At 37.4% G+C, this 23,284-nt stretch overlaps 1 long non-coding RNA gene across 1 annotated transcript in view; it reads left to right on the forward strand.

Moving 5' to 3' along the window:
* The window catches only part of LOC135296083 (uncharacterized), a 67,335-nt gene that overhangs the window by 37,764 nt on the left and 6,287 nt on the right, over positions 1-23,284 (forward strand). Inside the window, exon 3 of the long non-coding RNA XR_010358135.1 lies at positions 18,212-18,246. This is a non-coding gene — a long non-coding RNA (uncharacterized LOC135296083). The remainder of the gene's footprint in view (positions 1-18,211; positions 18,247-23,284) is intronic.

The following is a 23,284-nucleotide window of genomic DNA, read 5'->3' on the forward strand; positions in this document are numbered from 1 at the left end:
TATTCTTGTTATGAACCTGCAATTGGAGGAGCCTCCATATGTTGTATTAATTAGGTAATTCACGAGTTTCTATAAGCTCAGTCCTCAGGGTCAATATAACATTTCTACTGTGTGGTACTCCAGTTCTCTTCCATAGTGATTGTATCTCCCAGTTTTATGTCAGCACTCAAACTGAACTTGTGGGCTCCTATATCTTGGGCTGTTTGTGAAAGCTTTCAACATTTGATCTCACACAAGTTTTTAATAATCTTTAAGAATATTGTCCCTAAAATACAAGTATCACCCTCAGTACAAACTGTTGCTGTCTCCTAGATGGCTCCATTTTTTTCTTTACTGTACAATTTTAGAGAAAACTCAGCTTCTCTGAAAACTAATGGCCAGTGTAAAATAAGATTAAATGATTTCCCAAAGTTTAGGTAGATGGGCTACATCAGCTATATCTTAGATTAAAACTGAATTTTCTTTTAAATAAAAGGTCAAGGAAGAAATATGCTGTTAATTAAAGAAATATTTGTTGATAATATGCAATTTTCAATATATTTCCATGGAAATTTATTATTTCTTTGTAACTGCAGTATAAACAATGCACATTCCTGAAACCTCATCAATGAAATTATATTTTTTCCTTCTTAAATATTACTGGTTTGTTTGCTAGTCTTTCCTTGTGCATTACCTGACTTGATCAATTCCCTAAAATTCGCAGACATTAGACTGAGAATTTCTCGTGCCAGTTCTTTGGATATTTTGTATTCTTTTCCCTCCCTCTCATACCTTTTTGAGGTTGAATTCTGTGTTCTGTGTCTGTCTGGGATATAATTTGAATTGAGATGCTTTCATTTATCTGTGCTTTATTTTCTTCACCCCTTCCCATTCAGCATTGATTTTATTGAAAACTGGGACAAAATAGTCCATTTCTACCTGGACTTTATCTAAATAGTTTTGTTTCTCCTCCAGTCCCAGCAATGAGGAACTATATTTTTCTTTTCTGTATCTCTTATTGCTTATGTGTTATTTGTCTTAACTTTTGCTGTTATATATGTCAATTAGGGAGTCACAGGTAGCTGATTTACCTTGTAACAGTGCTATTTTATTTTTCTACTGGGACCCGTTTTCTCTTCCCCCTACTATTTTTTGTCTCACTTCTTCTTCTTCTTCATGGATTCACTTTTTGCTTGTTGCCTTCCTTAAAATTTTACTTATCCCTAGCTCTTTTCTTTTCTAATGTAGTTCTAAAAAAATCAATATCTGTATTAATGGCCAAATTATGTCCCATGGAGTTTGACCAGAGATAAGCTGGCAATGATTACTTCTATTGTGAATCCTACCAGCTGCAATGGTAGCTCTATGAGGTGGTGTCATGTCCAGGCTGATGGCTTAGGAGACCTCCGAGTCTGTCGCTGTATGTGTATCTTTAGTGGTCTCCCAAAAGAAAGGAAATAAGTAAAAGTAACCCTGGCTACCACTGGTCGCAGTGCTGAAAGACATGTCACTGCCTTGAAAGTGATAAATCCCAGGAATGTGCAGGTTCTTTTTGTTCTGATATATGAAGGAATTTAAAAAAAAAAAAAAAAAAAGTTGTTTTGAAAAAAAAGTTGTTTTGCTACAGGAAGTGCCTTGACTTTACAATGTAACTTACCATTCTGCTGTAGTGTTGTGAGCTGTGTAATCTAGCAAACTTCATCACTCCCAGGGCACAGTCTGAGGGAATTTAGCAACATTTTTTCTTTCAGTTTATGCCCTAACAGTCAGAAACTGTATCTTTTCCTAGTCTAGAAGTAGAGGTCTTGTGAACAAAGGATTTTCTTTCCTTAGGGTGAAGCAGAGAATGAGGTCCCAAGCATACTGATTAAAAAAAAAAAAGTGGTAAGATTTTCACAGATATTTCAGATATTCTGCATGGGGCTTCTAAGATTCTGGTTTTCAATTTTGTATGAATGTTCCTCAGAAGTTTTGACGTTCCCAAACTTAAATCATTTCCTGAACTTAAACTCCAGCGCATGATGGAGCTGCCTTAAAACTTCAGTCTCTGAAATTCTAAGCCAAATTCCCTTGCGCTTCAGTGGAAATTCATTGGAAGTAATATATATTTGTGATCCAACGCCTTTTCAAGAAATAAATGTCCTTTCTGATAAAAACCTATTTTAGTGAGAAATTCTGTACTGGTGCTAAGTGAAATACTAGAAATAATGAATATCCCACTGACGGAATATTTGGTAAGTATGCAAATCTGAAAGTGAACAGAATAATAGGGTGCAGCTGGTTCTTAGTCTTATATTTGACTGTTGCTGTTCACATACAGTACAACAGCCGTGCATGGGGGAGGAGTGTTAACACGATATTCAGTGAAGGCTGCATGGCGTGGGTGTATCACAGTTCCAGGAAGAGCCTGAGGTTATGGTTTACAGAGTTCACGCCAACTCTTCATTTTAAAATGTAGTGGCACACTGTAAGTCTACTGCTGACAGAATGAAGTTTTACTGATGCTTGACATGGTGACTAAACTATTAGGCCCATCCAAGCTCAAAATATAAAGCTGTTTTCTGACAGCTTATCAGAAAACAAGACTAACTGCTCTTCAGCTGAATATTTCTAAACCTCTCATTCCTTAACCAATATCAATTCTCGTGACACACATTTTGAAAATCCACTTAAGTGTTTCACTTTGTTGGGAAATTCAGGCCTGCTTTCCATACAGAGGAAACCTGAACTGTTTTATTATTTTAACTGATATCCCAAACAAGCTGCTATTGGCTATTTTTATTTTTTAAAACTTATAAGTTTCAGGCAATTTCTACTACCACTGCTTGTAAAATTTAAAACAGAGTGACTGATGCATGAAAAGTGTACTAGCAAACACATCCTGCATTGTCAGAAAGTAGGTTTTTCTCATATCTTGTATCTTCCATTCATAGATTTGATGAAATATTTTCTTTTCTGTGAAATATATTTATTTAGTCCTGAAGCTCTTATGCGAATCGATCAAAAAACCCTCCTTTTTGTTATACTGAGTGAAAAAAACTCTATTATACTTATATATATATATATATATATAATGCATTCTACATATTAAAAAAATCTTACATTTGAAAATTCATTTTCTCTGCAGATTACTTATAAGGTTTTTCTCATTCCTTCTCTTGACATTCTTTAAAAGTTTTTAGTACCTTTAAAACTCTGTGTCTTTATTTAGATTGGCAACTATGCTAAAATGTACAATAAGATATGAAAACAATAAATACTTAATTGTGTGAATGAGACTCCTCCAATATCCAGCCAGTGTTCTGTATCACCAATGTGTCAACATCTATTTTGCAGGGAAATACAATATTTGAAAATCTGGGGGAAAGGGAGTATTTAAATATTGAAAATTGAATTCTTTGCCTTTGTGCAAAAAAATCATAAAATATATTTCTCCTTAGATGACTTTTTCAGGAAAATGAATTGCAGTTATTCACACCAAAATATACTTGAACAAAAAAAAAAAAAAAAGCATAACATGGAAACTGCACTAGGGAACTTGAGAACCTAAATAACATACTGTTTGGCCAAAAACATAATTGGTGTCTGGAGGAGAGGCCCTTACATAATCCAGTCATCATATTTCCTTACATGGCCTACATTTTAGTCAAAATTCCATACAGTCCAGGTTACTCATCATGTGATTATAGGTCTTCTAATTTATTTCATTCTGAAGAATTTTGGGCAAGTATAATACAATATTTTCAAATCTCCAAGAAAGGGCTACATAGCAGCTTTCTTCCTTCTGCTTTCTATAATTTGTAATTTGTTGACTCTCTTTTGTTTGGCAGCAAAATTACAATCATATCTGTAGAAAGGGAGTATCTTTATAATAAATTATTTTTATGATATTCAAATACTTAATCATTGTCTGGCATCTTATTAACTCCCCCTCTCCCTAAAGCCATTTTTGTGAGCTCTACACCTCTGTCAGCATTCATATTCTTTCATTATCCCATATTTGAGAAAGCTGTTTATCTTGAAACATACATTTTTAATTAAAAATTTCACTTATGCTCAGAAGGCTTAGGTATGCGTCACCATGTACAAGCCTATTTTTTTAATCATAAAAGTCATATTGAAAAGCAGGTCTGGTATAGAGAAGACTGTGGATTTAATCAGTTAATTGTGTGGTTACACTGTTCATAATCACTTCATTTGCTTTTAATGGCAATGAGATGGATATTTCCAAAGGAGTCTTATTGTCCTCTGTGTAAATAACTAATTGCTTTGTTATTAAATACTTAAATACTCAACATGTCCTGTAAATGCAATCTGCATGTGAAACCAAATCCCCATACTCTACCCAATACTCATTTCATAGACAGACAAGTAGTTGCATCCAAATAGTGCCTGGGATCACCTTTGGGTAAATCTGAAATAATTCCTTTTCCTCAAGAGGTCAATACTCTGATTTTCAGTGATTACTGCAATGTTTGCTGATTACTTTAACTGATTTCATTTATCTATCTATTCACACAATTGAAGAGTCAGCTAATCTTGGAAGGTGTCCGGACTGAATCTGGGTGGGATATAAATGCTGCTGCATGTTGCTTCATCTGAGTCTGATACAAAGCAAGCATGAGCTGTTCCTGCTTTGATCTGAATCAGACAGAAGAAGTTAACACAGATGTCATCTAGCATATACATTACTTGGAAACTAACCCATTGATTCTCCTACTGCAGAAAACCTGTTTGGAAACCATTCCTCAGGGTCTAAGTCCCCTGCTTCTCCCCAGGAATCATGTACCTGATTGCCCTTTTTTTAATCTACTGTCATCCAGATCACCAGGCTTTTGCATCACTCTATTAAATGAAAATCAAGCCAGAAAAGATAGAGGACAGCTTGGAAAACAGTAGATCATAGATGGCTGCAGTGTGCAGATCCAAATCTGATCTAGTCCCACTAGGTGTTCTATATTGTCAATAAGGAGAAGTAGGCACTTTAGAGATATGATTCATCTGACCCATATTCAGTGTCTACTTTAGGTTAAGATGAATCATATCCTAAAAGCACCTATTTCTTTCTATTGACTGCAAGAAGGGCCTTGACAATTGCTCAGTTGTAGACAGCTATGCTCACTTTTGTTGCTAGACAAAGATATGCTGGGTAATTGCTAATGTATTGAATTACTAAGAATGATTCTGTGTGGGAAAAATATAGAGGAGTGCTATTACAGGAGAAGTACTGTCAAGGGAGGTGCAAGCCAAGTTGAAACAATGGAAGAAAAGCAGAAATAGTGAAATTGTACCTGGGGGCAGGGCAGGAAAGTCTGAGTTTACATTCCATTGGCATGCAGGTATGACTATATCCACATAAAATTATTTAATTGGAATACATAGATTAAAGCAATTAATATGATATCTTTATATTTGTTTTGTACATATTTTGGCCTCTTTCTTCAGTCTAGATTTAATATGGTGTTCTGGACTGAAGACCCCTACAATGAATATGTTTCTGGGCTCACTAAAGAACTGATTGTTGGTGAGACTGCCATATTCCCTTGAAGGGCAGCAGCCCATTTACTGTGCACTACAGCACAGCCCTAGAACGGATTTGGTTTCTAAACACTAAAACTTTTGCGTGAATTCAGCCTATGTGCAATAAGGGGGGATGACTGAGCGAGTTATTTCAAGAATGCACAACTTCTCTGAACCAATATGCTAATGCAAATGCAGCCTAAGACAGACAGTTTGCATATAAAATTTAAAATTCTAATGGAACAGTCCTTAAGACATAACTGCCTAAAATCCTGATAGAATTGATGTACACAACTTTGAGTGCTGCCAGATCATCAATTTACTAGATGAACTGAGGAGGACAAGATTTTCCTCTAGAAATCTTTTCTGGCACTTCTCACTCTCTGTTGACTATATGGGGCATGTGAATAAAAATCTAGGAGCCTCCTAGCCACCTTGGCAGTACACAGGCAGGTCTGATGGGAGAAAAAGAAAGGATAGGACTTTCTCTAGGGAAATATGTACACAGTCTGAGGTTTGGTCGTGGCTAGAGACTGAAGTGCACTTCATCAACAGATGTTGACCAAAACTGGAAGGCAAGAAGGAGACGGGTGCAAAGAATAAAAAGGTGAACGGCAAGTGTAAACAAATTATTTTAAATCTGAAATACTCTGGAGCTAAAATACAATTTTACATTAAGCAGAGGACAAAACAATACATATGGAGAGTTCTGTTTGCATTTGTACCACATTGTCTGGACCTTCTGTTGCTATGGTTTTGTACCACCTGTCTGCTATCAAGATTTGTTTACCTCTTTCAGTACTGCACTGGATTATTTAGATGGTTATCACAGCATGATAGATTGAGTTACCTCTCTGGCTTCATATGCTGAGAATGAATTCTGTAAAAGTGCTTTTTGAACCATTGGTATGCTCCCTTATATCTGTTTTCTTTAAAATTAAAAATTATAAAATGTGTCTTTTCACAAAATTAAAATAATGGTGAATGTAACGAAATCCGTTAGCATGCAAAAAACACCCCAGCATGAAGAAGCCAGGTTTCTTTTTAACTTCACAAAATAATATTTTGCATCAGTTATAATACATTAGTAATATTTTTCACTTGTATTTTGAGTTAGTGAAAGTTGTGATTCACCTTTTCAGGTGGTGTGGAACAACGTATTTTTATCAGCTTCAATTTAACTGCTTTTGTCTTCTAAATTCATTTAAAGGATGAGACATACATTTCAAACAGTGTACCATTACCTTAGCATCGGCAAGACCATATGCCTAAGAAAGATGGAGATGGATTCTTGTACAATAGCTTAGCTGAAGTGTTTGCTAAGTTCCATTCAATTATATCTGCAGAAGTCTATGGAAAACAATGGAAAATCTCATCTCTTAATCAAAAACAACTTGATTGTATCCAAGGGGCTCATTGGAGCTCTGAATCACTCATAAATGTTGATAGGGTACAAATAGCAATGATCTTCCAAGTCCAGCTGGAGTTTGTAGACATAATATTTGGAAGTAATGTTTCTTTACATGTAAGCTGAATGAATTTAAATAACAATCATTGACAGACAGTGAGAAAACATATTCTGGTTTTATATCTTTCATTAAAAGACAAAAAAGACTGTATTCTGAGCCTTAAAACTTTTGTTCTCTTAGGTATTATGACTAGATTTCATGAAAGGAGTAAGAGTGAGGAACAGGAAGCTTAGGCAGGGCTTAGTCAGAAAGAAAGCTCCTGACTCTGAGAATTCAAAACAAGCAATGTGTCATCTCCAGCTTTGTAGGACAGCCTTGTGAGCAATTGAACATGTGCTGTTTATCTGATGCTCCATTCTTCTGTGTATGAACATCACTGTTTACACCTCTATCCTTTAAAACATCTCAACCTGGCTTTGATATATACAGATCTGCTACAGAGCTGAGCCTTTTATTTGGCCAGAATCATATCAAACCTGCAAATCTTTAATAAGAAGTGAAACGTGATCCACGGACATCAAAGAGGTGTAGATGCAGTCTACAGCAGTTAGGCTCTGATGTACCTGAGACAGAAACTGTGCATGACTGGAGTAAAGGGAGTCTCATCTCAATTCTCTTGGAGAGAGACAATGAACTGAATAAAAACTCCTGTTTCACCAGATGAATAAGAATACTATCTAAATCCTCCCCTTTGCAGACATCTTAATTGTTTCTAAAGAGTATCTTGCATATAGATTCCCACCAGAATTTTTAAGGTATTTCAGAGGACAATGCAAGGAAATATTTTGTGGAAAAGGTGTCAAACAGGGCTTTGAGAACAGACACCTTTCCTTGTCAAAAAGGGATGGTCAGTCTGATCTTAGGACTCATGGTATCTGAAAAGGAGCAAAAACACAGATGAAGGTAAACCAGAGGATAAGCCCTGTCATCCTTGTTTAGTATGGCTCCGTGGTTTCCAGAATCAGAGGTAGCAAACTGCGCTGACACTGTGAAATTGAAATGGTAATGCTTTACAATTAGTGGCAATAACACAGTCACGAGATAAGAGAAGGGTTTCTTTGTATTGCTTTATGGCAAGTGACAGAACCTCTTCATAATTTCAGGAGAGAGAACTGTGGAAAGCAAATTTCAAATTTAGAGTATGAACCTGCATGGTGCTGCAGCCTGCCCTATAGGCTAAAAGCAAATGGATAAGACCTACTGAGCTCTTGTTAGCACTGAGCTACACAGGAACTTGTAGCCTGAAAAAAACTCAAATGTAGCACGAAAAACTTAAAAACATGAACTTTTTATCCAAACCATTTTCATTTTAACACAGTTTCCTAGAAGATATAGTATCTTTTACTATTTAACGGTTCAAAGTCACCAGAACCTTGCAGAACTTATTTTTTTTTTAAGAAAGAAATTGAGATAATTAAAAATAATTATTGACATGAAGAACAATTTTGACATTTAAATACTGTATAGGTCTCTAAATAAAATATGTACAGTCAAAGAGCAGTTCTCTCACAACAGAAATGTTATATTTTTTTTCCTGCTTTATAGAAGTTAAACTGCAGGATCAAAACAGTCCCCTCTGGCCCTAAATTCACTGTATCTCTGCTGATTTTAAATACTATTTTCCATTAAATAAACAAGTGTTTACCCATTGTGTTTTTTATGGCACTAATACATATGGAATACAAGAATTATCTTAAGATAATCCCTGGACTTTAATATTTTTTAAATAATTTGCAATCAGTTAATTGTTTTCTTGGGACTGAATGACAGGATTTAGTTTCACCAGTTCAGATTAGTATTAATGACTCTTCCAGAAGAATTTGAATGCCCCCTTTCTGGTATTCAGTCAATTAGATTCTCAACCTTGTTTTTTTTTAAAAAATAATCTGTTTCATTGTTGTATTTTAGTTTATTCTTTAATATATAATTCTGATATAAAATTATTTTAAAGTATTTTTATTTCTATAGATTTCTTTGCAACAAGCCATGTGCAAAAGTGACCTCAGGAGGTCAGGACTCCTTTCTCTGTTAAGCAGCTTTTTTGCTGTCCAGCCTTCTGCTGAATTATTCAAATGACAGTTCTTTGTAAACAAGAACTTGAGATATAGAACATAGAGCACCATCTTTCTTATGACTTTAGTTCTCAATCACCTACGAATCTCTGGAATGGTCTTTTCCATTCACTCATCTTCAATTTTTCCATATAATATGAACATAATGAAAGTATTAGTGAGGTTTCATGTTCAGTTTATTAATTTTTTTTTTCACAGACTGTTATGTACTGAAATTCGATGAGGTTTTCCATTTTTATCATCATCTACAAATCTTTATCACTGTAATTTTCCAAAATCTTACTTCTGAGAGAATATAAGCTCTTCAACAGCCAGTATCTTCAGTTCTGGTAGTGCAGGAGCATCTTGTTGCTATGCTCCAGCAATGGATCAGACAGCAGATAGACATTTTTGCATTGTCAAGGCCTCTCTGTCATCGGGAAGTCGTGGGATAACATAATCCAAATCACGAAAGACAAAGCTGAGAAGAGTGATAGACAAAAATTCCATGAAGAATACCCAATTTTGTTTTAGGAGTCCCATTTGGTATGGAGAGAGGTACACAGCAGTGGTAAAACTGCTTTGATGGGAACGACTCTCTGAGTAAGACATTTCATGTAAGATATTCATTACTGCACTTGTGCCACGGCTCCCCCGCCTTGGTGGCAGGCATTCCTTCACTGGTGGCCATTGAGAGAGCCAGTTCACCAGGGGTTTTGTGCTGTGTCCAAAATAAAGTAGATTGGACCTTCTGAAGATAGAGCAGAACTCTTAACCCAGTGCCCTCGATGCCATCTATAGGTAATCACATGCAGCTGTGCTCCCACTGGAGCAGACAGGTAAAAGAGTTTATGAAAGTTATTCCTGTACTTGGGACTGAAAAGTCATAGCATTTGCTTCAGTTTGGGTTATCTTTCTGAGAAAGGTTAGAAGGAATAAGGGATTTTTTATTTTTTTTTAACCTGGGACAAACTGGAATTTCTAGGTTGTTTGGGGATTTTTATTTGTGTGTTTTGCTCTTCCTTTTTTTCTCTTTGGGCTATGGAGAAGGCATTTCATCAAGTACATGGAAAGGCAGACAATAATTTGGAGATTCACTTGCTTACTCTTTTTTAATGGAGATGTGTTGTTACTAGCCTGTTTGCCAGATGTCTATCTTCCTTTGAGTAATCCGTCTCAAAGCCCTTAAAGGGGTTCTGTGTGAACTTAATCTGTTCTAAATGGCCAAATAAATTATGACTGTGGCTGACAAGACCCCAGTAAAGGCGGTTAGCTAAAGACTATGATTGCAGTTCTCCTCCCACGAGCTCCCTTCAGTAGGACAGACGGGTCTGAGATTGTCCTTTGAGAAGAGGTGGGTGCAGCTGGGCAATCTCCAGTGCAAGCTGCTGACCAGAGATCTTCCTTTGCCCAGCAGTCTCTCTCTGTGGGGACAATACATTTCACCTGTACAAACAGCAAACAGTGTAATTACTCTACAACTTTATTTTTTGTTTGGATGATAACAAAAAAGTTCTGCATTTGTTGACACTGGGCATCTCTCTTGACTCAGTCAGGTAGAAAAAATTAGTTTTCTCTTCTCTAGGTATAACTGCCGGGGGACCACTCACTATTCCTTTGTGGAGGAAAGCTTTGCACCCACCACTGATCCTGTTTTTCACTGCCTTCTTCCAGAAGAAGAGCTCTAGCTCAGTGAGTTGAGAACGCATGCCTAGGGATAGGAAAATGTAACAGGACAGTAGAAAGTATTCTTTCTCATTTCACTAGCATTCTCAATCTGTGAGTGTTGGTATATGTTTCTTTGGTTGATGTATGATGTACTAGATTCTACGAAAGTGGAGAAAAGTAAGGGGAAGGAAAGGAAACAGGACCTCTGAGTTCTATTTCTTTGCTGCTCTTTGTGAAGAAACAAGGAGACACTAAGAACAAATTCATGTTAGATATGTTAAGTGTCAGGTGATGGGGCAACCCAGAAATTATGTCAGTTTATATGAATGAGGGAAAGTAATCTATTGTTTGCAGAGGGGAAAAAACAATAGAGGGAAAGTCTATATGAAACCTTTCTAAAGTAAGAAGAAGGATATGGACAGAACAGGAAAAAGGGTAATCCAGAATCTACTATTTGCTCATAAGCCATTCTGTTGAAGGATAGGTGAGGAAAACATGCACAAACCTGCCACTAGACTGGGCAAGAATCCTCTGGCTTTTATGGTCTTTTTGGAGGCTGTATGGCTTATAATGTCTCAATTTTCCTTATGTCAGTGGTGTAATGAGCTTCTGGATGATGTTTTTCACACAAGCAATGAGCTATTCTCACTGACAAGGTCCTAAGACAACCAAATGCACTGTGAAAAATGTCTGCCTGAAAATATTGGTGCATGCTACCTGGGAGTGAAATGGTCAAAAGGGAATAAGCATCAAGCAAAAAATTCTTGGTTGTTAGATTGGCTTGAGATGCAGATATTAGTATTCTCCTGCACATAAGTAGTTATGTTGATCCTTGTTTGTCACAAAAGAAGGGCAGTGCCAGATATTTGAAATAAATTGGCAATATGAGCATGGCTGGTGAAGACAATGTATACAACTGGCCTACAATGAGGGAGCATCACTATATGATTATTATAAACTCAGACTCAATGAAGACAGTGGGGGAAGTCAGTTCTTTTGATAGTCTTGGAGTGGCTGGATATGGTATTATTATGGAACATGATGCCTTAGTTTTCATAAATTTTGTCAAGGATGAAGCGGATGGAGAAGCCTTGCAGAAGCTCATGATGATGAAAGCAATAAAAGATTTGTTAACTTGGAATTGTAATGCCCCATCTCTTTAAATGTCTGATATAGCTGCATTAGTGAAGCTAATGATCCTCTCAAGGAAAGTCCAGAAAATAGTCTGTTGCTTCTCAAGATCTTTCCTCACAAGAGGCTGTCTAGTTGGCCTATTCAGCCTGAAATCAGCAGCTCTCTGTCTATATGTATCTATCTATGGGAGGATATGGTTTCACGTGTGAGTGCTCATGACATATATCCCGTATACGATTTAAAAAGATAGCTTGACCTTTGTACCAATGTCCTGCAGTGTTTAAAACATGCTTCTGTACTACACAGGTGCTGAGAAGTCTCTCACATTCATTCTGGTCACAGCATTGGGACCTATGAGCAAAGGCTGCATCTTAGTGATCATGCCATGACCCAGTCTTGCTCCCTCTCTTTTCATCCCTATCCTAGCAAGACTTAGCTATCTATCAGTTTTTGCTGCCACAAGATCAGAATGAATGCTTATTAGTGCAGGTGTACATTTGTGCAGGTGGTGTGGATGAGTCCAGGGTGATGAATTCTGGAAGATCTGTGGGGTGGCGGGTGCTGTGCCTGCATGTGGCTCATGCTTTGTGAAACATGTACATGCTGGGACACAGCAGAAGTTCTCAAAGGTCCACAGAGTTAAACAGAGAAGCCTGGGAAGTGGTGTCCTTGTGGGGATAAGATGTTAAGAGATTGGTATCACTCCTAAAATGATTAAATCAAAGCAAAACTAATTGCATAAATTTATGCATTAACTACATAAATTGTTCTTTCTTATGTTGAGCTGACTTACCCATGAAAAAAAATTCCTAGCTCTCAGCTACATTTTAAATGTCATCAACAGGATAATTCTATTCCTGAAAGTGCTCACTTAGATTTAGATTAAAAAAATAAATCACTGATCGTAAAGTCCAAACGTTAATGAATATGTGGGTACAAAATTTTTATTAGTTCTTTAATATTTATAAGAAAACAGAGTACCTCTCCATTTTCAGTAGTCCTTGAATTCTGACAAAAAATTTCCAAGCCTAAGTCATTAATTCCTGTAAAAATCATATTTATTTCGGCCCACGGCATGACATATTTTTTATCATATCAGAGATTTAACCCACATTGTCTTTAGAACTAATAATATAATATAATATAATATAATATAATATAATATAATGCAATATCCAAAAGGGACAGTCATCTAATAAAGCAGCCTATTTTATTCTTACATTTTCTGTTGCTACCGATCAGATTCAGTTTGTGTGCAGTACAGAAAACAGACCACTACTGAAAGAAAGAACAAAAGGCAAATCATTGTAAAATCTGAACTGCCAGAATTAGGCCGTCATGTTACAAAGTGGTAATTCTTTCTGACAGCCTCAGCTGTACCAATCATGACATTCGGCAAATTAGCCAGGCCAAGAACAAATAAAAAGAAGAAACAGGTGTGAAACCAACTTCCTGCCTCCCAGGATAAATACATTGTTCACTGAAGGGCAATGCACCTGCACTATTGTTTCTAGTTGGCAAAGGGGGGTGGGGGGAAGCTTTTAAGTGCAAATACACTTGAGACTTGATAAAGACAAGAGACTTCTCTATAATTTCTGTATAAATGGGCATTTCTTTCATGATCGTTTTAATAATTTTACTCTTTGAGGAGACATTTAAACTGTAGTTTGAATAAATTATTGCTCTGCAAGGAAAGATGAAGTAAAACTGAATATAAGCCTTTTCTGGGATTTTCAGAAAAATGAGGGTGACCTCACTGTTTCATTTCTGATTATGATCTTTCTTCTTAAAGTTGCCTTTGTGGCTGAATAGCACCTCAGTATGGTTAGATGAAGGAGCCTGTTCCCATCACCCTGCTGAGGCCTTGAAGGAACCCCTTCCCAAACAGGGGTACTGCACTGAGTTTATTTACAGAAATCAGAAGAGATGCAGAGTAGGAGACAAGAGAACTGCAAAAAGGCTGTAATCTGCATACATTAACTGAATAAGTTTGTTGCTCTGTCCCTAAGTTATCCTTATGCATTGGTGATTGGAGCTTTTGATTCATGATTATTGCAATGGGCAGACAAAGGAATGAGAAGGTGAGAAACTGTGATTTCAATTAAAGAGCAGCTCATTTTTCCAAGCCAAGAATCATGAACTAGTGAGACTGTCTTCTCAGATGTTTTCTCCACTGGTACAGATATGATTCTTGGACAGGCATTTTAATAAATCACTTTCTGTGTGCGAGTGAATACAGACAAATATCATAACTGGAAAGCTGGTATCCCTTGATGGATATGGTTGCTGTAGGAAAGAGCAAGGAATAAGAGGGTTCAGCTGATGATTAGGGTTTTTTTGTCCTGAGTGCTGATGGTTTAGCACCTCCGCATTTCACTCTGCATTGGCAGAAATGAAATGGGTATGGAGTAACACATTTAATAGGTATTTCCAAGAGGCAGAATAGCTGTGAAACAGTTCCTAGTGTTTTTGGAGCAGCTGCTGACCCTCAGTGCCTTGTGGGGCAATAGCTCCTCTGGCACTCTGGGACAGACTGACGCCTGCAACAAGTGCTGCTTTACAGCAACACCTGTGTCTGAGGAAGTGCAACAGGTTAAATTTCTGTCATTCTCATGAATCAATGGGAAAAGGACAGGAAACAGTGGTTTCACAATTATGAATATGGGAGAGGGTCCAAGAGAGATAGATAAGGAGGTTTCTTGTGTTGACCTCAGGTTGTCCCTGAGTTTGTTTGTAGCCTACACAATATGTTCTGCTTGCTTTTGTTTGGTGCTTGGTTTGTGGTGATGTTACTGACAAGGTGTAAGCAAAACTAGTTCCTCACACACACACCAGACAAACTGGAGAATAAAACTATTTCATAGAAGTGTTTCTGTTCCTGCACTGTAGATTTGTTAAGTGAACATTTCTGTGCAGGATCTCAGGATGTTTTATCAATGTAAATGTTGCCTACTGGCAGATGAGTACCTCCTTTACCTTCTACTGCAGCCCTGTCATCCTTAAATATAAGGTTATCCCTGTGACAAAATGCCTGGAGAAATGGGCAGCTGTGCACTCTATGTCACAGAGATCAGCTATAAATTTGAAAAAACTTAGGGCCAGAGAAAGAAAGCTGTTTTTACATTGATGTAAAAGTGGTCTGTGCTGCATTAGGCAATTGAACTAATACAGGTATCACTAGCAATTGGTGCTATTATTTGAATGTTTTCTAGATTAGGAGTTGAGATGCTAGTGCTACTGTGGCAGTTTTCTCTAGCTAAGGAGAACTGAAAATGGGGAGACTGTAACAGCTTTACTTGAGGTACTATTCAGCATGAGTTGTACACTTGCAGTGAGGATTAGTGTTTGTTGGCGCATGAATTTTTATTTATTTGTGATTATTTCTGTGAGAAATATTACAAGAAAAACCTAATTGAAGTTCTGTGAGTGAGCACAAGCACTTGCATCATTTTAACATCTGTAACCAAGCTCAGTTGATAATGGTGACTGCTATTATGGCATCTTCCTCCCTTCCACACAAGACCATCTGGGATTTGTGTTATGTAAGAGGATTAGCATTTTTGCTTTCCTCTGTTATTTAAAGTATTTCTCAGAACCGGTTTTTGAATAATAATAACAACAACAATAATAATTGGTCTGTTTTGTGTAAGGCTTTCTGAAAGGAGAAGTTGGGAATTCTAAAGCTACTGCTCTTAAGGAGAGCACCTGGCCTCGCCATTTGGGTTTGAATGGGATTCACTTGAAACGGGGTTTTTCAAGCTGTGGTGGATAGGACTGATGGAAGGCTGATATCACTGGATGAAACCAAGGGTAAAGCATAAATTATTGCGAATGGATCAGTTCCAGCAAGGAAACCATTGTGATTTCCGTTTCCTCTTCTCAGACATGATTATTCATCACAGTGGTTTTAGGGAAAACCTCAGCTTCAAATCCTACTGCATAAAATTATAGTACTGGCTGGTAACATTGCTTGTTAAGAGAGCCTGAAATGTATAATTTTCTGACCTTGGTTTGCATCGTTTAATGATTTGCAAAGATTGAATTATGTGGGCTGAAATTTCTAATATGAAGGGTTTCCTTAAGACCAAAATTTTTTAAAACTTCTAATCAAAGTATGTACCTATTTTTCAGAACTTGATAAAAAATAAATAGTTTTTACCATTGGGAAAAAAGTAGTCCTAAAGGCTTGTCAGTCAAATTCACATAAACTTGAACTAAGAGTACTGAAGGCAGGATTGAGGAAAGAAGAAGTAAATTTAGATACTTCTTCTAAAGAAGTAATTTTAGATCTGTGGCAATTTCTGTGTTTTAAATAGCTGTATATTTGAAAAATATCCCTGTAATGGAACCCTAGTGTAACCACAGCTTTGAGGTTTGGGTAGTCATCTTTTCCATAAATATATTAAATAATTTTTTAAAAAGTCTAAATTCTGATGATGGACTTTGTTTGATCAAACGTTTTAACAATTAGCTCTTCTGACTGGAGACATAATAAAAGTAAGAGGGTGGTGTACAAATCCCACTATACACAGTAAGTTCATAGGCTCCCACTGGAGAAAACATTTTTGTTTTAGACATGGACATTGTCGATGCTCCAGTCACCCACGCATATTGACAATCCTATACATAAGAAACATCTGCAGCAGGACTTACAATACACCAGGAAAGAGTACAGGACTGCTTTTGTTGGGGTGGTTTTTTTATGTAAATGCTGCTCTCCTGATGGTGTGGGTGCAGTCTGGTAAAAGCAGTGAGGAATCAACCAGGGCCTCTGCATGCTGAAGCTACAACTGAGAGAATAAGAATGGCAGAGTGAAGACTGATTTCGGGCCTGGTAACTCCTTACTGGCATCACCATTCTGGTGCTGGAGCTCAGGTGGAAAACTTGCGGTGCAAGCAGCGATTGACTGCAGCAGATGGTAGCTGAGACTGGGTGAGGCTGGAGGCTGATGCTGGAGCAAGGAGCTTGGGCAGGGGACAGGGGAGGGGGAGCAGTAGGTGGCAGCTCTGTGTGCATCAGCATTTACTCCCTTCAAGCCTGCAGAAATCCAGGGAATCTTGAGCCTTGTCATTTCCCTGCTTCCAGCAATTGCCATACAAATCCGCTGCTATTAATGGTAAGTACACCAGGCTGACTGTGCTGGGTCAGACCACCTAACCCAGTTTCCTGTCTCCTCAGCAGTAATGGCCTGAGGGGGAGTACAAAAACAGATCCGCAATGTGTAAATTGATGCATTCTCAACTACCACAGTTTTTTCACAAAGAAGAAATCTCTGCAGTAGATAAAAAGTTCTCCAGTAGCTGCTGACTCACAGAAAAGTCAAAGTAGTGTCCCACAATGGCCTTACTTTCTTTTCAGCTGGCTTTGTAGACAAGCATTAGGGAAGCACACACGTAAGCAGATGTGCCAATGGTGTGTGCTGAAGCACAGATGAGAGGAATCCTTCCTTGCTGCTTCTCCCTGGGCTTTTTTCCCAACTGTGGCTACACAATCACACACTTTTTTTCTGGGAGGGCTCTGTCTCAGTCAGTGCTGGGACACTGAGATGAACTGATGCAACAGGAGGGCTTGTCATCTGCTGTGGCCATCACCAGAATTACAGGTTTGGAATAGAGAAGGAAAGTCTTGGGGTGAATCAGTGAAATTTTTCCTAAGTGATTGGACTCTGTCACTATGCCAGAGACCTGCAGGCCTAGGGAAGCAATTTAAAGGTAGCCCTTTAAGGGGTAAATTAAATTAATCTCACCTTACTTTAGAGCTCTGAGCATCTGGGTGTCTAATCATAAGTTAGTCATTATTGGCACCTGCTTTAGTTGATGAACACTGTTCATCTGTCTCTGACCTTGGGATGAAACTAATTTGGGGGCTTCTCTCTAGTGATTGTAACAGAAACCTGAGACTCAGGGCATGTGAATGCCACCTTGCTCACCTTAATTGAGATTATTTAGTGAAAAAAATATTGAATTATTATAGCTTGTTCCCTGAGAAAAGGATAAACAAAGAGAATTAAATAAGCAGGTAAAAAAGAACAAGGGTAAGGAAGTAAGTAAGCAAGAAGAGTAAATTATTTATCAAACAGCTGTATGTCAAATGATTCCTGTGCATTCCATGTGTTATGAAGTTGACTTTTGCAACTGTAATCCGCTTTGCATTTTGACTATATAAATAAACCTGTATAAAGTAAATATAAAATTATCTGGACAAAATTAGTCATAGGTTTTTTTCTTTTTTAATCCTCTCAGTGTTGCAAAAATAATCTGTTAGCAACATGTCTACATACTGTACAAGGTGAATTGCTTTGTTTTATGATTCAAAGCTATTTATACAGTCATCTCTTTTTTTTTTTATTTCCCTAACATGGCTCTTATCTCGTGACGGATATCCCAAAGGTCCAACTTTGCTTACTTTGTGGTAAGCCTCACAGGTAAGTGTGCTAAAATTTAGGCTGTTTTCTGTCTTTTAGGAAGCAGTTTTCATAAACTACTTTTTAGGAAGTAGTTTTCATAGCTGATTAAATAGGAGAAGGAAATTAGAAAAAAGGGAGACGGAAGGACCCAATAAATTAGGTGATTACAGTACTCAGTGTATGCAAGATTTAGGCTCATATTTCTGGTTTGAGTCTGTTGGAGCACAAATCTGAATCTAGAGCTGCCAAGTGCAGAGGTGTATCTTCTCTCATTTGGGTTTCTTCCACGAGACCCGAGTATATTTTCTTCAGATGCAGCTTGAAAACAGTTGTTAAAAAATAATTTACAGTAAGAAGACATTCTTGATTGGCAGCTAGATGAGAAAGTCATTCTTCATGAAGTACAGTGTCTCATCAACACCATGTAGATAGCATAGGTTTTAAGAAAAACCATCCCAGCTAAACTTTGTGTCAGTTTCTGTCCAGTCTTCTTGTGAACTGGATAGGGTTGGTTTTTTTCACCCAGCCAATCTCCTGATTATATTTTACCAATGCAGCAATGTACATTTTAAACATAATCTGTAACAGAATCTTACTGAGTGAACAAAAAACAAAACCAAACCAAACCAAAAAAAACAAAACCAAAACAAAATAAAAACAAAGCAAAAAAAAAAAAAAAAAGAGAAAAAGAGAAATTTATGTTACCAGCACTGCAGATATCAGAAGAATGTTATTCTTACTGCATTGTTTAGGCAGATATGCAGTTCAGTAATGCCTTCCTCTTCCCACCCGTGCTGTCTTGGAACCAACTCACAATTCCTATTGGGCTTCAGATTTCAATTCTCTGCACTACAGAATTACATGCTTTTTCTGCACAGTGTGTTTTCAGTATGAAACAGAGTATATTTCTGCTTTGTGAAAACTCTAAATTCTGTCTCCATGCTGGAGGAGTAATTTTGCATTGTGTTCCAGGTTGAATGCCTGAGAAAAACTGTATTCCTAGCTGAGAACTAGATTGCAAGGGAGCTAATCCTTTTATGTATGTGTGTTCCTGCTTTCTCATTTCGGACATAGTGAGTATTGTTAAGAATCTTGGCATTGCTCTTTGCCTTGACTTTCCATGCAAATCGATGTGCCAAATGTCATCAGAGAGTTTTTTTCCAGCTGTGTATTTTTCTCATGTACTGATAGACCATTATAACAATGTGCTCATAATGTGGGGTAGTGGAGTTTGGGTGTTATGGCTCCAGAAGCCCATCATGGCATTTTTCAGTATGGATTTGAAAGAACCTTTTATTGCCTCTCTCCATCCTCAACTGGCCTCATCTCCTTATAATCACACCACAAAGAGAAAGGTCAGCAAAAACATATGAGAAAGGTTTAACAAACAGGTTCTTTGAGAATATATTTCAGCCTATAAATATGTGAAACTTAATGGTTTTTGTTGTGAGTGTGCTGCAGGGCTGGAGCCCAACTGCTTTTCCTGAGGTCTGAACATAAATGCTAATATTTTTCCTAACATTTTTCAAGAGTCCATTGTCCAAATGCATTGTCCAAATAAGCCACAGGAGATATTAATGTGCAATCTGGTGAATTCTAGCATATATCTAGCATGCTAATATTGTATTTTAACATGTGTACTCATATATTTTTGGAAGGTAATCTTTCTTCTGTAGGAGAAAAAAAGGAAATTAGATAGTATTATGGATAAAGAATTTATTTTAAAACAGAAAAGTATACTTGGGAATATAACCAGAAGTAAAATAATGACTGTGGCTGAAAATTAGTCAGTGATTTTTTATTCCCTAAGTATCACACATAGGTTATTTATTGTCTCCTCTACAGCTGGTCAGGGCTGTGATTTTCAGCCTGTGAAAACCATTACAGCAAGATTTTCTTTTTTGTAAGGCCTAGCTCTCCTAGATTAAAATCTATCTGATATGTTTGTGTGAGGAGTGAGAAGTGCAGGAACTAAATGAAGGAAAAATAAAGATTTTTCTTTTTATCAATTTGTAAATATGTCAAAATAACCTTAAAAGCTTGAACATGGTTATAATCAAAAAAGAGTTATTCCACTAATATGAAATTAATATTTTCTCTGTTTTTTTTCTTCTTATAAGACTAATATGAAATATTATTCTGAAATTTTATTCTGTAATTTTTCTTTTTTTGATTTTGACATGCTAACCCTTACTGATGAGAGATGTTTAAGTACATTTTTAATAAAAGAAACATGACTTGTAACACCTTGCTATCAGACAAGAAACAAAATTTCTTGCAAACTTGTACCTAAAATTAAGTTGTAGGACATACAAATCTGCTCTCTAAATCCTCATTTTTAGTGAAAATAACAATTAACTAATTAATAATTTTGCTGTTTTAAAGCTCAGATTTGTCTTGTGCCTTGCATTAATACTTTAATCAAACTGTAAAATTTCTCCTGTTTCTCCCTACAGAAAAACAAATTGTTAAAACATAACGTCCAGGTAGTTTAGATTTCAGGATGTTGACATATGGTCAATTCTTCCTTTGGTCTTTTATTTTCATATTTATTTTTTTCTCCCTCTATTGAGTTGTATGTGATTTCAGTCTGGAAATTGTCCTATGAGAAGTTCCAGCTACTGGGTTTTGCTCTGGCTTTCTTCTCTAAATAAATGAAACTGGATTTTTAAATTTAAAGAATAATGAAAAAATTATTTTCATTATCCCAGAATCACAGAATATTCTGAATTGGAAAGGACCCGCTTGGATCGTCAAAGTCTAACTCCTGGCCTTGAACAGGACTAGATGGGGATCACACCGTGGGCCCGAGAGCATTGCCCAAATGCTTCTTGGACTCTGTCAGGCTGCGGCTGTGCCCTCTTCCCTGAGAAGCGCCAGTTCCAGTGCCCCAGTGCTCAGCCACCCTCTGGGTGAACCTTTTCCTGGTATCCAACCTAAACCTCCCCTGACAATTTCAGCCAGGTCCTGTCACTGTCACCACAGAGCAGAGATCAGTGCCTGCCACTCCTCTTCTGTGACTGCAGTGAGGCCTCTCCTCAGCCTCCTCCTCTCCAGGCTGAACAGGCCAATGGCCTCAGTCACTCCTCAGCCTCCCCCCAAGGCCCTTTGCCATCCTTATAGCCCTCCTTTGGACATTCTCTCCCAGTTTAATGTTTTTGCTATGCTCTAGTGCCCAAAGCTGCTCACTGGATCGCTGTGAGGCGGCACCAGCCCAGAGTAGAGCAGATTGTCTTTCATCCCTTCTGAGAAGTGAAAGAAACTAAATTCTTGAGTGAATCTTTTGCAGACTTTTCTGACACTTTCTACCATTGTCTTATAGTCCTATAGATAAGATGAAGCCCTGGAATTTATGAATATTTCTTCATAAACTTCGTTTCATTTTCCATGATAAAATACATCCTATAATTTGTTCATGACATCACTTTAGTACTTCAAATCATCTCAGTGTCTCCTGGTGTATTGGTTTCCAATATACCTAACATATACCTTTTTTTTAATACCAGAAATTCAAATCAGAAATCCCAAATATATGAGGGAATTATATTGCATTTGTCCAGTTGTCTGTATCAACCAAACTATAATCTCCACCAAATGAAATCCCTTTTGTTGTCGGATATTGCCTTCCATAAAAATACGTTGAAGTAAAATCATAAATATTGTATAACTATGAATGAATTCTTGCTCAATTCTATCCACATATGTTTTCATTATTTAGCCCAGAATTAGATTCAGGCCAACTAGCTTATGCTTATCCAGGTCATTTCATTTGCCCTTTTAAGTATTGTCCCAACCTTTCCACTTACAATTTTTCTGCTATTCAAAGATGTGTCAAAAACTAACAAGGCTAGAAGTTGTTTTTCTGCCTCTTTCAGGGTTCTTGATTGCAGGACTAAATGGACAGACTTAGATTTAATCCTGCAGCCAAGTGTTCCTTCAGTGACATGCTCTATATATGCTTCCAACTTTGCTCCAAACAACCCCAAATGTGGTTATTGCCCTTTTGTTTTTTCTGCCTTACTAACAGCTAGTGGAAAATATTTTTGAACAGCTACCAATCTAACTGAGAAAAACTAGCAGGTGGATTCAGACAAGCAGACAGAGGCAGAGCACAGGGAAGCCACATTTGGTCACCAGGGGAGAGGGTGATCTCGGCACATCGGGCTCCTGAACTGCTGCCAGTCTCTGGCAGGCATCACAGCAAAGAAGTATTTTAAGATGGATTTGAAGGACAGCAAGTAACTAAAGGAGTCTGGGTTCCTGACTAAGCATTTCATTTGTGATATAACATCAAAGAAATCCAAATTTGGACATGGAAGGAGAAGAATCATTCCTTTTCACCTCCTCACCGAATCGTGGATAGCATAATTTTTGTTGTATCACTTAGCAACATGCTGGCTGACAAGTTTTTTAGAGATTTTTTTGGTTTGTTTGTTTTTGTCTTTGTTTTCTCTCTCTTCTCTCTCTTTTTTTTTTTAATAAGTTTAAACCTCCTTTTGTTCAATTAGCATTTTTCAAGTGGAGCTCAGTTACTTGAAGCAGATGGTTTATCTTTTTTGGTAGTGCTTCTAGTTGGACAAATGAGACTTATTTCTACATCTTCCTCTCTATTGCAGTGACTACAAAGTCATTCCACATTTTACGCACCGTGTTTTGACTTATTTAATGCAGGCGTACTTTCCCTGCAGTAAACATGATTACCCAAATACTTTAACTAGAGAGCTTCTGCTTTCCTCTCTGGTATAATTAGTCACACTGCACTCACACTGCATTTACAGGGGGGAAAAAATCCACACATGGAGCATCTTGCAAATGTGCCTATAATCCCATACAGCTGCTTTCTTCACTTTATTCTTTTTTGACTGCTTATAGAACAAAATTGCTGCAGCTGGGCAGAAAACTGAGCAAAGTTGCAAAGGCACCTCTCCTTTCCTTTCTTTGTGGAATCCACCCATTCAGGTGTCGAGGGATAGCTCTTGATTAGCAATTGCTTAACATGGGGCTAAGTTTTCTTGGATTCTAGCATTGAATAACTTGGCAGGATTTCTATTAGGTT

This window comes from Passer domesticus, chromosome 3, assembly GCF_036417665.1.
Source record: "Passer domesticus isolate bPasDom1 chromosome 3, bPasDom1.hap1, whole genome shotgun sequence".
NCBI classification, from domain to species: Eukaryota; Metazoa; Chordata; class Aves; order Passeriformes; family Passeridae; genus Passer; species Passer domesticus.